The sequence below is a fragment of the Mobula hypostoma genome, chromosome 14 (genome assembly GCF_963921235.1).
Source record: "Mobula hypostoma chromosome 14, sMobHyp1.1, whole genome shotgun sequence".
Lineage (NCBI taxonomy): Eukaryota > Metazoa > Chordata > Chondrichthyes > Myliobatiformes > Myliobatidae > Mobula > Mobula hypostoma.
The window spans coordinates 12,288,760-12,303,544 of record NC_086110.1 but is presented as its reverse complement, the minus strand read 5'-3'; the positions used below and the strand labels follow the sequence as shown (position 1 = coordinate 12,303,544).

The window sequence follows — 14,785 nt, the reverse complement described above, 5'->3', positions numbered from 1 at the left end:
CATCTCCCCTAAACCAACATCCTCTGGTGTTGCCTACTGCCACACTAGGAAAAAGTTGATGGCTGTCCACTCAGTTGCCCCTCATACCTCCAGCCCTAGCTCACTCAATCTTAGATTGAATAGATGTAGGTAGATTAGAATAGATTAGGTATTGGTTAAGGAATAAATATTGGCTACAGGTTATTCATTTCATTTTCAAAATCTTTTTATTGATATATAATCTTCTACAGCTATAAAATACAGAAGTTCAACAAATTAGTATATATATAATTTTTTTTAAGATTATGAAGACACGCAGTCCTCTTTTATTGTCATTTAGTAATCCATGCATTAAGAAGTGATACAATATTTCCTCCGGTGTGATATCACAAAACACAGGACAGACCAAGACTGAAAAAACTAACAAAACCACATAACTATAACATATAGTTACAACAGTGCAACAATACCATAACTTGAAGTCGTCCATGAGCACAGTAAAAAGTTCAAAGTCTCTCAAATGTCCCACATCCCACGCAGACAGGAGAAGGAAGAAAAATTCTCCCTGCCATACCTGACCACAGTCCGACTCCGAGTCATCCGAAAACTCAGAGCCTCCGATCAGCTCTCTGACACCGAGTACTGAGCGCCATCTCTGTCCGAACGATTCGACCTCAATCTCAGTCGCCAACAAAAGGCAAAGCCAGGGATTTTGAGGCCTTCCCTCCAGAAGATTCCCGATCATGCAGTAACAACAGCAGCGAACTGGCGTTTCAGAAATTTCTCCAGATGTTCCTCTGTGCTTTCACCTCTGTCTCCAACAAATCAGAATTGTCCACGGCCCCTATTTAACAGATACGATATCATTTTTCACCGGAGGGCTGCGCACACGCGGCGCGCTGCTCTCTCTCCTCCTGCCTTTATAATTAATAAAGCTGAAGAAAAAAAACTTATATATGCTAATGAAAAAAATTATATAAGAAGGAAAAAAGAGCACCCCAACTAACTGAAAAAAACCCCACTAACTACAAAATTAAAAAAAATTAAAAAAAACATTAGGAACCAACTCCCAGAGCAATACGACTTACAATTATATATATTATATATATATATATAGATATATATATATATATACACACACACACACACAAAAAACAGAAGAAAAAGAAAACAACAACCAAATCACATTTATATAACATAAACTGGGAAGGAAGCCATATAAATTAATTCAAATTAAATGATAATATTTGGCAAAAGAGCCCCACCTTCTCTCAAAATCGAATCGAGGATCAAAAGTTCTACTAATTTTTTCCAAACTAAGACATAACATTACTTGGAAAAACCATTGAATTAGTGTCGGAGCAGAGGTCTCTTTCGACTTTGATAAAATAGCCCCTCTTGCCAACAATGTAACAAATGCAATTACATATTGGTTTGAAAATGAAATACCCTGAATATGATGCGGAACTATTCCAAATAGAACAGTCAATGTATTAGGTTGTAAATTTTTAAATGGGACTAGAATCCAGAACTTCTGAATCAGAGCCAAAAAAAGCATTCATAGAACAGTCTAAATTACCATCATTGTCTTGTAATCTTGTTCAGGGACAGGTAGGAAGATTAGATACAGGATAAAAACCACTCTGATATTGTCGCACTTCACAACAGGAAAGCGCAAATATGCAGCTCTGTATTCTCCCACTGCAGTCATCGAATACATTAGACCACAATCCCCCTGCTTGATCTGCGCCCACAGTTACCAGTTTAATCCCATTAAAATTATTTTTAGCAAATTTTCTTTGCTATTTGCAATGTATTCTTAGATGCAAGTCAATAAATAGTAGTGGATTGGCAGCAAGGAGCAGCAACTTTATTGATCCCTTCATCTCTCAATTCCAGCCACACTGTTCCCAGTATGGCTGTCCCCAACAGAAAGGAAAAATTATGCACAAGTTTTCCCTTCACGTAACATTCATCTGTCAATTTAGTCAAGTTGCTCAAATTGGAGGGCAGAGAATGGGTGATAATCCCTATCATCTGTACATGGCAGTAGGACAAGGCAGAATGGGGACAATTAAAAACATTTTGAGATTCAAATTCTATAATGAACAGATGATGATGTTCTAACTTTCTCCTTACCCTGCACAGTAACGTTTACCTATCATTAGAACAAATTAATAATTTATACCATTTTGAGAACACCAGCAAAAAAGTGGCATGAACACAAAACACGACTAAGCCCAATTATACATTTAAACAACAGATACTAAGAAGATTTTAAGGTAATCATCTAATATCAGAATTTAAATGGAAATTAAAATCACTGGAGCTTTGCATTATGGTTCACCATATCACTAAAGCCCCTTAGTGAGTTTCCAGCCCATTGCAAATCTCTCAATATCCACTGTTCTGTCTTCACAATCTCAATTTATTGATTGGATTACAGCTTTAACTGCTAGTTTTCCATGTTCCTATATAAATCAAGGATGCCAAGCTGCAATTCTTCTTCCAATCCTTGCTTGTATAATAAAATTGGGGAGAGGGGGTTCATCTTAAACCAAGGCTTTACAAGTTTAAAAAATATATACATTAAATACCATCCCTTAACTATGTGTTTGCAAATTACAACTAGAAAAATTCCTTTCACCTTAAATTATTCTTTGCTGGCATTTACCTTTCTGACTTACCAATAGCTCCAAACACATTTACTCAGCGTATTCTACTTATATTTCCTCCCTCTTTCTTTTCACTCACCTATCGAATCTCATTTGGAATGTTGCTCTGGTTTCTGGGTCAGGTTCTAATGCTATAAAAGAATTTTGCAATTTCAATGTATAGTTTCTTTAACGCATGTCTCTCAATTCTTCTTTTTGTCTGTCAACTACACTTAGTGACCACTTTATTAGGCATCTCCTGTACATAATCTCATGTTCATAGTCTTCTGCTGCTACAGCCCATCCACTTCAAAGTTCAATGTGTTGTGCATTCAGAGATGCTTTTATCTGTTTTATCTGTTGTAATGTAAACAACAGGATTCTGCAGATGCTGGAAATTCAAGCAACACACATCAAAGTTGCTGGTGAACGCAGCAGGCCAGGCAGCATCTCTAGGAAGAGGTACAGTCAACGTTTCAGGCCGAGACCCTTCCTCAGGACTAACTGAAGGAAAATATTAACTCTTCCTTCAGTTAGTCCTGATGAAGGGTCTCTGTTTGAAACGTCGACTGTACCTCTTCCTAGATATGCTGCCTGGCCTGCTGCGTTCACCAGCAACTTTGATGTGTGTTATCTGTTGTAATGTGTTGCTATTTGAGTTACTGCCACCTTCCGGTCAGTGTGAACCAGTCTGGTCATCTTCCGCTTACCTCTCTCATTACCAAGATGTTTTCACCCAAAGAATTGTCGCTCACTGGATATTTTGTTTTTCACACAATTCTCCATTAACTCTAGAAACTGTTGTGTGTGAAAATCCCAGGAAATCAGCAGTTTCTGAGATACTCAAACCACCCCATCCAGCACCAACAATCATTCCATGGTCAAAGTCACTAAGATCACATTTCTTCCCCATTCTGATGTTTGGTCTGAACAACTGGACCTCTTGATGTCTGCATGCTTTTATGCAGAGCTGCTGCTACATGATTGGTTAGTTAGATATTTGAATTAATGAGCTGGTGTACCTAATAAAATAGCCACTGAGCTTATGTCAGTGCTTCACAGTTCCTGTGTAGTTCTTTGTGCTTGGCACAGAAGTTCTGAAGAACAGATATGATATTTAGAACCATATTTAGAACCTCAAACTACATTCTAAAAAAAAATCTGGCCATCATCACATTGCTGATAGCGAGAGTTTGCACTATAAAAACTAGTTGGGATCGTGTTCACAATACAACAATAATCACAGTATAAAATGCCATAAAGCACTTTGAGATGTTCCAAATTAGAATACAGAATAGAGAATTTAAAACTTTATTTCGATACCCTGCAAACTTACGTCACCAAATCCCTTTCTATTTCACTTTCCCGTCCTGTGTTCAATGCTCAAGCTTTTCTCCCCCCCCCACCACCACTTTATCAGTTTCACCAAAATACTTAATGCACTATTTTCTTCCAACTCCCCAACTACCCACTGCCCCTACCATCATTGTTTCTCCTTTCAGCACTAGCTGTCCATCTCCAAAGGAATCTCATTCTATGCACTCTGTGTTGGATCTGTCAACATCACTTTCCTTCCTCTCTCCGAGCTGTCATTCTTCCTACCACAGCCTGTTCAGGCTCTACTTGACACTAAGCATTCACTGAAGCATGATCATTACTCAAATGTTCTGATAGTTATACACTCTCCCCTCCTCACTTTTGTGACATTTGAACCAAAATAGAGACAGCTGGATTGTCCTATTGTCATCAACACCAAGAGACAAATTTACACATTCGCCCACCTCACAGCACAATTTAAACTTCAACGATTGATGAAGGGTCTCAGCCTAAAATGTCATCTCTTCATCCCTCTCCATACATGCTGCCTGACCTGCTGAGTTCCTCCAGCATTTTGTGTGTGTTGCTCTGGATTTCCAGCATCTCTCGTGTTTTCAAGAAGAACTGTACTTTCTAAGCAAAGCCAGAGGAAAATAAAACTAAAGTCAGATTATTGTTCTCCATGTCTACATTTGCATGCCCACCTACCAAAGTTGGCATTTCAGCTCCAAGACTAGACATTTCTGAACAACTTTTCTTTCCATCTTCAAAGAATTAGAATAAAGAATTTAAGACTCATATTTAACCACCGATCTCATTATTGTCCTTCCAGCTTCAGACCTAATATACAACCACTTTTCAAGCCTGTGTGCATCCTGTTAACCACATTATGGGTACCTGAGATTAAAAATAACAGTCACACTTCTGCAGAGTGTGCTTGTACTTTTATCAATTTCTATAGTTAACATCACTTCCAATTTATACTTCAATGCTCCATAAAAAATCACAGAAATTTACAGCATAGAGGAAGCCTTTAACCCATTTTGTCCAAATAGAACCATTGAGACTAAACCCATTCCAACATCTTAGCAGTGGCCTCTTGAATTAAAACACACCACAAACAAGTAAGTTTTTAAAAAAATAATGGGATTTCCAATCTCAATCCACGCAATTCATGCAGCCACCTCCAGAATTCCTGCATTATTTTTATGCAAACATGTTTCTTAACACACCTCTTGTTAAATGTGTTAAAATGTACAAAGTCTTTATGGGGCCTGACATGGCAGATGCAGAGTTTTTTTCCTGGGGTGCATGGAATCAGGATCCAAACATCAAAGAAAAGAGGAGTTCAACATTTACACGCAAATAGAAATCTCTTCACCCATAAGTTATTCTCGCCGTGAAAGCTTTGAAGAGGCTCCATCACTAGAACGGGTATGATGGGCTAAAACCCGACATGGTTATCCTCTTAACCATTATTCTATGTTTTTTTTTGCCAATTACCTATTTGCTAAGGTAAAATAGCCACTTCCTAGTCACTATTTTATATGCTGTAATTAAATTTTATTTTCTGTTCAAGAGAAAACAAGATCTACCTGGTGAATCCTTTCTCAAAACTGGCACTTACAACGTTTTTATATATCTTTGCTGAACCTTGAAGGAGCTATCACATCGTTCCTATCTGGCGGTAAACTAAACTGTTGAGTACTCCACCTGTGGTCTAAATGCTTTACACAGTTTCAGTACAATAACGCTCTTATAGTCTGTGCTTTGTCCAATAAAGGAAAAAACTTCACGTCACCTGCTTTCTTAAGCATAGTTTCCATCAACCCTGCTATATTGACAAATCTACTCTTTCAGTATCCAACTAGCCATATTTTTAAGCTCTCGCCTCATCTGATATCTACAGATAAATTACCATACATTTTCAGATTGCTCACCAGATTACAACTTTCTTCCTTATTATTATATTTTGATAGTGAGTGCGAGAAACACTTTTTTTAAATTTTCAGAAGCAGAAGAATCAGAATCATGTTTAATATCACTAGCATATGTCGTGAACTATGTTGTTTTGCAGCAGTACATAATAAAAAAAACTATAAATTACAATATATACATATATAATAAATAAGTAGTGCAAAAAAAAGGAAAAAATCATGATATGGTGCATGTCTTCATTGTCCATTCAGAAATCTGATGACAGCGGGGAAGAGGCAGTTCCTGTAGTGTTGAGTGCTTGTCTTCAGGCTCCTGTACCTCCTCCTTGATGGTAGCAATGAGAGGAGGGCAGGTCCTCAGTGATGGGGGTCCTCAATGACGGATGCTGCCCTTTTGAGGCATCACCTTTTGAAAGGTGGACTCAGTCCTGGGGAAGCTACAGTCTATGATGGAGCTGGCTGAGTGTACAAGCTTGTACAGCTTTTTTCTGATCCTCTGCAGTGGCCCCTCCATACTACTGGTTATGCAACCAGTCAGAATGCTCTCCCTGGTACGTCTGTAGAAACCTGTAAGAGTCTTTGGTGACATACCAAATCTCCTCAAACTCCTGGTGAAATATAGCCACTGTCATGCCTTCTCTGTATGTTGGTCCCAGGATGGATCTTCAGAGATGTTGACACCCAGGAACTTGAAACTGCTCACCCTTTCCATTGTTGAACCATTGATGAGGACTAGTTCCCTCGACTCCCCTTCCCTGAAGTCCACAGTCCCTTAATCTTACTGATGTGGAATGTAAGGTTGTTGTTTCAACCCTGATACTGGTCAAAATCATTGTGATATACCACAAAAAGCAGGTGATGTATCACAGAGGCTGTGGAACTCCAGTTTCTAACTTCAAAGTATCGATCAGCGATTAAAATTTGCTTCTAATCTCGCCATTCCCCATGATTCTCAAGTCTGGGAACTCAAGCTAGCGAGCTGTTGGCCTCCCCTCTCGCTGTAACAGGAGTGATCCCTCTCTCTTCCACGTTAGTGAGAGAAAGAGCCTGTGAGATGTCGAACTGTTGGGATGAAGAGTGTTCTTTGGTGGACCCTAGATCATGGTCTCTTTGGAGGCTTTGCTTTTGCCTGCATGGTGGGTAGTGTGGGGGGCGGGAGCTGATGCTTTCAGCTGGAACAAGTGGGGGAGGGGAGGAGTGATGCTTTGTGGCTGTTTGTGCATGGGAGGGGGAGGGAGGCTTTGGGGTTCTAAGTTTTTCTGTCACTTATTCGTTGCAGTTTTCTGCTGTTTTGTGGATGCCTGTGAAGAGTAAGAATTTCAGGTTGTATATTGCATACATTCACTGACATTAAATGGAACCATTGCACTTATCATTCCATCACGTGGACACTCTGACAACTTTCTGCCGACCATCTAGACGACACCAGATCAACCTTCCCCATTAGGGTTCAATTGCCCATATACAACTTTCCTTCCACAAATTAGCGTCGGTTGTTTTCCCGTTAGCTCCTGAATATCCACCACAGGCAAAAGGTATTGCTTGATAACAAAAGGGTCGATGCGGTAACGGCAGTATCTGCACAAAATAATCTCGCGATGTTTATTCAGAATGACCCCCCCAAATCAAAACACACAAACATGCCATTGATTTCCCTTTCATTTCCATCACCCCCCCTTACCCTATAGCTCAAGTGCAGCTATATTCTGCCGATATTCAGAGTATTCCTAGCATTTTCTGCTTTTTTCTGACTACACGAGCTCCTTTTTTCTTTGTCAACGTGAGAAGTATTCAGTAAAGATTATCCTTTATCACGGAGAAAGCACACGGTTGACTCCAATCCTGTTTTCCTCCAACCGCCCATCTACAGGGGTCATTGGCGACAGGCCTGCGGGCAACCGAGGCTCCGAATGGACGTGGTACAGGTACTTGGACCGTAGTTACACCGCTCCTCACACGGAAGACAAGACCTTTGCAAGTCCTGTTAACACACAGACACATACATGAGCGCGCGCGCGTACGCTCAATCACATCTCCATCGCCTTCAACTTGATGAATTCAATCAATTCTCCAAAAAAACACTGATTCAAAAGAAATGGGCTTTCAGCCCCCACACACCAAAACTGAAGGTTTTAATTCAAAGCTGTTGAGATTTACCTGCCAATGAGCTCACCGGTCAAATGTAATAAATCTGCAGCAATAATCACCAACCCTAACTCTCTCGATTGCAACTACCTCAGCCCCGCGGGAACTTCCGCTCACTTCGGTCCGACTTGTTCTCGTTCGGGGGCGCGCGCCGACAGGCGGAGACTGCCCTCAAGCGCGAGGCTCGTTCACGGCGACTCGACTCCGCTCGGCGCTCCCAGGGACACCGGAGAAATTAGGGCCGAGCGGAAGGCAGTGATTGGCCTCCAGCCCGAATGATCGCCCTGCGCCACTGACCCGAGATGCAAGCGGCAGAGACACAAAAAGCAGCCGCTCACGCTGACAGCATCACCGCCGCTGATGCTTCCTCGCCAGTCTCCAGTTCCCTACACACACGATTCAGAGCAATCAGGCACGTTAGTGTCGACCAGAGTTAAAGGACAACAAAGAGGTATTTATGAGTTTGCTAACAAACTAGTGGTATGCCTGCTATGCTCAGGAACAAGTGTGGCAAAAATAGACCCATCCGTCTCGCATACAGTTGATGAAAAGTACTGACACTGATAATCTCGAGTTAGTATTTATATAACAATTACTGAGGTAAAGGGCTCGTCCTGTTCTGCGTAAACTATTTTTAAAAAAATATTCATTATCCGGGCAAAGCCAGCAATTACTGTCCACCCTCTTCGAACAGTAAACATTTAAGAATCAAACACTTTGGGAGATTCGGAGTCATGGACAGGTAAAGGTGGCAGATGTGCTCCAGTGAACTAGATATGGTTTTGTAATAATTCAGCGCCATCGTGACTTTTATCTAATTTGTTTAAAATAATCCAGATTAATAACTGAATTGTCATGCCACGGCCATCAGGCTCACATCTGAATTCAGGCCAGACCTTTAGATTAACTAGCAATTTAACCACTGCTCCTCCACTTTAGCCCAGAGTACTCCACAGGGAGTAAAGCCCAAACTTTACAGAGCAAACATTAATGACACCGGTGAAAGAATAGGGAATTGTACATCTGTGTTGGCAAACGATAAATTCAGAGGTATATTAATGGTAATTATACATAGATATACAGGTTTAAATGTTATTTTAAAATTATACTGAGTTGAATTTAGATGGACAAATGAAGTGGTCAGGACATTAAAAGAAAGAGGTTAAGAAGCTATTTTTAAATATTCAAATTTTCCAGAATTCATAATCTTTTTTTTACTGATAAGTACATGAAGAAAAAATCATTATAAACATGAGAGATTCTGCAAATGCTGGAAATCCCAAAGCTCTGAAGAAACTCAGCAGGTCAGGCAGCAACTATAGAGGGAATAAACAATTAACGTTTTGGCTGAGATCCTTCATCAGTATATAAAAACATTATTATAGCTGATATTAACATTATCTGTGGGAAAGTTATTGATATCTATCATGAGGTGTATTTAATGCTGTAAACAAGGACAAAGAGGTCACACTTTTCAGTGAGGTGGCATGATGAAAGGGCACAAGGTTGTTGAAGGGTGTACTTCAGGAGTGCCACTAGAGGTTACGATTTTAAACTACTTAAATGAAATGTCATGCTGATGCAGGAGATCTTCTTCACCTAACAGGTCAAAAACTTCCAGATGCAATGATAGAGGCAAAAACAACTGAATTATTTAGAGACAAGAAAGGATGCCAGAAGAAATGGAGGGATATTTTTAGATGAGTAAGTTAAAATGGTCTGCCTCTACTAGAACTATTTTGATATAAAGATTATTCATGCCTTGATCTGTAATAAGCAGCAAGTGCAGGACCACATAAAACTAAATATTCTATTAACACAAGAGATTCTGCAGATGCTGTAAGTATATTTAATATGTAGGATATCATATAATATTTAGGGTATTCTAATTTTCTACACCTACCGCTACCCGATTTTTTAAAATTGTGACATCAAAATTCTCTGCAATCCCACGTAATCTACCATGATATCTTTAATGCCAGTATAAACTTAAACACCCACTTCAATATAAAAGTAAATCTGATGTAGATGGTAGCATTGAAATTCTGCTGTTTCTTTCTACTTCTGCTTTATCTCAGAAAGGATTCTGGTGGACATCCCAAAGAAGGCATTCAAGTGTGCTTTAATGGCGCTGATCTGAAGTGCTCACAGGCTTCCCACATAAATAGGTAGACCATAAGACATAGGAGCAGAATTAGGCCATTTGGCCCATCCAGTCTGCTTCGCCATTCAATCACGGCTGATCCTTTGTTTTTCTCCTCCTCAACCCCAGTTCTCGGCCTTCTCCCTGTAACCTTTGATGTCATGTACAATCAAGAACCTATCAACCTCTGCCTCAAATACACCCAATGACCTGGCCTCCACAGCTGCATGTTGCAACAAATTCCACAAATTCACCACCCTTTGGCTAAAGAAATTTCTCCGCATCTCTGTTTTCAAAGTGTGCCCCTCTATCCTGAGGCTGTGCTCTCTTGTCCTAGACTCTCCCACCATGGGAAACATCCTTTCCACATCTACTCTGTCTAGGCCTTTCAACATTCAAATGGTTTCAATGAGATCCCCCCTCATCCTTCTGAATTCCAGTGAGTACAGACCCAGAGTCATATCATCTTTGTGAACCTGCTCTGGACCCTCTCCAATGCCAGCACAACTCTTATAAGATGAGGAGTCCAAAACTGTTCACAATACTCAAGGTGAAGCCTCACCAGTGCCTCAGCATCACATCCCCGCTCTTGTATTCTAGACCTCTTGAAATGAATGTGAACATTGCATTTGCCTTCCTCACCACTGACTCAACCTGCAAGTTAACTTTCAGTGTGTTCTGCCCAAGTACTCCCAAGTCCCTTTGCATCTCAGATTTTTCGATTTTCTCCCCAATTCGAAAATAGTCCACACATTTATTTCCACTACCATGTGCATGACCATTCAAACATTATATTTCATTTGCCATATTCTTGCGCATTCTCCTAATCTGTCTAAGTCCTTCTGCATCCTACCTGTTTCCTCAACACTACCTGTTCCACTACCAATCTTCATATTATCTGCAAACTTGGCAACAAAGCAATCTATTTCATCATCTAAATCATTTATATACAGCATAAAAAGAAGTGGTCCCAACACTGACCCCTGTAGGACACCACTAGTCACTGGCAACCAACCAGAAAAGGATCCTTTTATTCCCACTCGCTGTCTTCTTCCAGTCAGCCAATGTTAGTAACTTTTCTGTAGTACCATGGGCTCTTAACTTGGTAAGCAGCCTCATGTGTGGAACCTTGTCAAATGCCTTCTGAAAGTTCAAATATACAACATCCACTGCATCCCCTGTATCTGTTCTACGTGTAATCTCTTCAAAGAATTCCAACAGGTTCGTCAGGCAGGATTTTCCCTGAAGGAAACCATGCTGACTTTGTCCTATCTTGTCCTGTGTCAACCAAGTACTCCATACCTCATTCTTATCAATTGACTCTAACAGCTTCCCAACCACTGAGTTCAGGCTAACTGATCTATAATTTCCTTTCTGCTGCTTTCCTCCTTGCTTGAAAAGTGGCGTGACATTTGCAATTTTCCAATTTACTTTGCCCAACTCCTCTCTCATACCACTGTAATTTCCCTTACTCCACTTAAATACTGCTATGTCAGATTTTACTTTCTCCCTATCAGATTTCAAGTTGAACTCATTCATATTGTGATCACTGGTTCCTGAGGGTTCTTTTACCTTAAGCTCCCTAATCGCCTCCGGTTCATTACATAACACTCAATCCAGTATTGCTGATCCCCTAGTAGGCTCAAAAACAAACTGCTCTAAAAAGCTATCTCTTAGGCATTCATTAAATTCACTCTGTTGAGATCCGTTACCAACCTGATTTTCCCACTCGACTTGGATGTTAAAATCTCCCATGACTATCATAACATTGCCCTTTTGATATGCCTTTTTAATTTCCTGTTATAATATGTGGTCCACCTCCCAGCCACTGTTGGGAGGCCTGTATATAACTGCCTTCAGGGTCCTTTTACCCTTGCAGTTTCTTAACTCAACCCACAAGGATTCAACATCTTCCGATCCTATGTCACATCTTTTTACCAGTAGAACCAGTAGGTTCCTTCGGTGTATACACCAAGTAGAAATCTAGCAGAGAAAACAACCTAGAATTTCAGGACTAACAATTCTATTTACTGTACTGTAATACTGAAATTTTAGTGTGCTTTAACAACTTGTAATGACAAAAAGATGCTGATATTCAGGTGCATTTCATAGGAATGTGGAAAATTTCCAGGGGAAAGATCTTATCCGTCAACTTTCTAATCGTTTCACAGAAGACAAAGAAAGTCATCAATTTATCATAGTAATCAATCTTTAATGCTTGCTCTATACTAGTGTGCAATTTTTCATTGTATTGTGTTTCTTTGTTCTGCTGTGAATGCCTATAAGAAAATGAATCTCAAGGTGGTCTATGGTAACGTGTGTACTTTGATAATAAATTTACTCTGAACTTTGAACATGATAACAGCTACTTCTGTATTTAAATTTTAGATTTGTATTTAAAGTTCCTCTGTTTTCTATGGAGTTTCTGTGGGTGGAAGTTAGGAATAGGAAGGGGTCAATAACTACTGGGTATTTTTTATAGACCACCCAATAGTAACAGGGACATTGAGGAGCAGATAGGGAGACAAATTCTGGAAAGGAGTAATAATAACTGGGTCGTTGCAGTGGGAGATCTTAATTTCCCAAATATTGATTGGCATCATTGGCATGAGTAGGGGTTGCCAACCCATCGATCGCGATCGACCGGTCGATCTTTGAGACTTCCCCAGTAGGTCCCAAAGAAAAATCAAAAATGAATACACAAATACTGTTGTAATGTGAGCATTATAAAAGTAATACTAATTAGGATAATGGTAATATAGCAATATTTTCGCTAAAATCTGTTTGTAAGGAGAGGTTGCAGGGGTTTAGTTCCGTTCTTTCTGCCCAGAGCGTATGTGTGTAGTTCCCCCACCATGCACCGCGTTTTCAGCGTAGCCTGTGCTGCATCAAAGTGACCAATTAGAGTAGATACTTCTCACCCTGTCTCTTGCAAAAATGCCATCCTCTTCTTGCAATTCCTCCATCTCCGCCGCATCTGCTCTCAGGATGAGGCTTTTCATTCCAGGATGAGGGAGATGTCTTCCTTTTTTAAAGAAAGGGGCTTCCCTTCCTCCACTATCAACTCTGCTCTTAAACGCATCTCCCCCATTTCACGTACATCTGCTCTCACTCCATCCTCCCGCCACCCCACTAGGAATAGGGTTCCCCTGGTCCTCACCTACCACCCCACCAGCCTCCGGGTCCAACATATTATTCTTCGTAACTTCCGCCACCTCCAACGGGATCCCACCACTAAGCACATCTTTCCCTCCCCCCTCTCTCTGCATTCCGCAGGGATCGTTCCCTACACAACTCCCTTGTCCATTCGTCCCCCCCATCCCTCCTGGCACTTATCCGTGTAAGCGGAACAAGTGCTACACATGCCCTTACACTTCCTCCCTTACCACCATTCAGGGCCCCAAACAGTCCTTCCAGGTGAGGCATCACTTCACCTGTGAGTCGACTGGGGTGATATACTGCGTCCGGTGCTCCCGATGTGGCCTTTTATATATTGGCGACACCCGACGCAGACTGGGAGACCGCTTTGCTGAACATCTACGCTCTGTCCGCCAGAGAAAGCAGGATCTCCCAGTGGCCACACATTTTAATTCCACATCCCATTCCCATTCTGACATGTCTATCCACGGCCTCCTCTACTGTAAAGATGAAGCCACACTCAGGTTGGAGGAACAACACCTTATATTCCATCTGGGTAGCCTCCAACCTGATGGCATGAACATCGACTTCTCTAACTTCCGCTAAGGCCCCACCTCCCCCTCGTACCCCATCTGTTACTCATTTTTATGCACACATTCTTTCTCTCACTCTCCTTTTTCTCCCTCTGTCCCTCTGAATATACCTTTTGCCCATCCTCTGGGTCACCCCCCCCCGTCTTTCTTCCCGGACCTCCTGTCCCATGATCCTCTCGTATCCCCTTTTGCCAATCACCTGTCCAGCTCTTGGCTCCATCCCTCCCCCTCCTGTCTTCTCCTATCATTTTGGATCTCCCCCTCCCCCTCCAACTTTCAAATCCCTTACTCACTCTTCCTTCAGTTAGTCCTGACGAAGGGTCTCGGCCTGAAACATCGACTGTACCTCTTCCTACAGATGCTGCTTGGCCTGCTGCGTTCACCAGCAACTTTGATGTATGAAGCTAATTAATTAGGTGCTGCCTGGCACGTAAATGTTGACTCAGCTCAGAGGCGACACAATCGGCAATCGCTCGTGATATCCTGATAGCGTGGCGGAGGCTCCACGAAAGAAGGCAAAAACATACAAATTCCATCCAGAATGGGAAGAGGAATTTCTAATTAACTTGGTGAAAGACAAGTGTGTATGTATATTGTGCCACCAAACACAAGCACTGACTAAAAGAGGGAATCTGGAGCGGCACCGCAAAACCAACCACCTGGAATTTAAAGACACATAAAAGTTGCTGGTGAACGCAGCAGGCCAGGCAGCATCTCTAGGAAGAGGCGCAGTCGACGTTTCAGGCCGAGACCCTTTGTCAGGACTAACTGAAGGGTCTTGGCCTGAAACGTCGACTGCGCCTCTTCCTAGAGATGCTGCCTGGCCTGCTGCGTTCACCAGCAACTTTTATGTGTGTTGCTTGAATTTCCAGCATCTGC

The 14,785-nt window shown here is 41.4% G+C and overlaps 1 protein-coding gene across 6 annotated transcripts in view; it reads right to left on the bottom strand.

Moving 5' to 3' along the window:
- ndrg4 (NDRG family member 4) overlaps positions 1 to 8,433 on the bottom strand; it is a 279,010-nt gene extending 270,577 nt beyond the window's left edge. For 3 of the 6 annotated variants that reach the window (XM_063066691.1, XM_063066689.1, XM_063066694.1), the window contains exon 1: positions 8,045 to 8,415. The gene's annotated coding sequence lies outside the window, so the exon portion shown is untranslated. Of the gene's footprint in view, positions 1 to 8,044 lie in introns of all 6 variants that reach the window. The other 3 variants (XM_063066692.1, XM_063066695.1, XM_063066690.1) reach the window with 2 other exon arrangements.
- Positions 8,434 to 14,785: the final 6,352 nt, after the last annotated feature.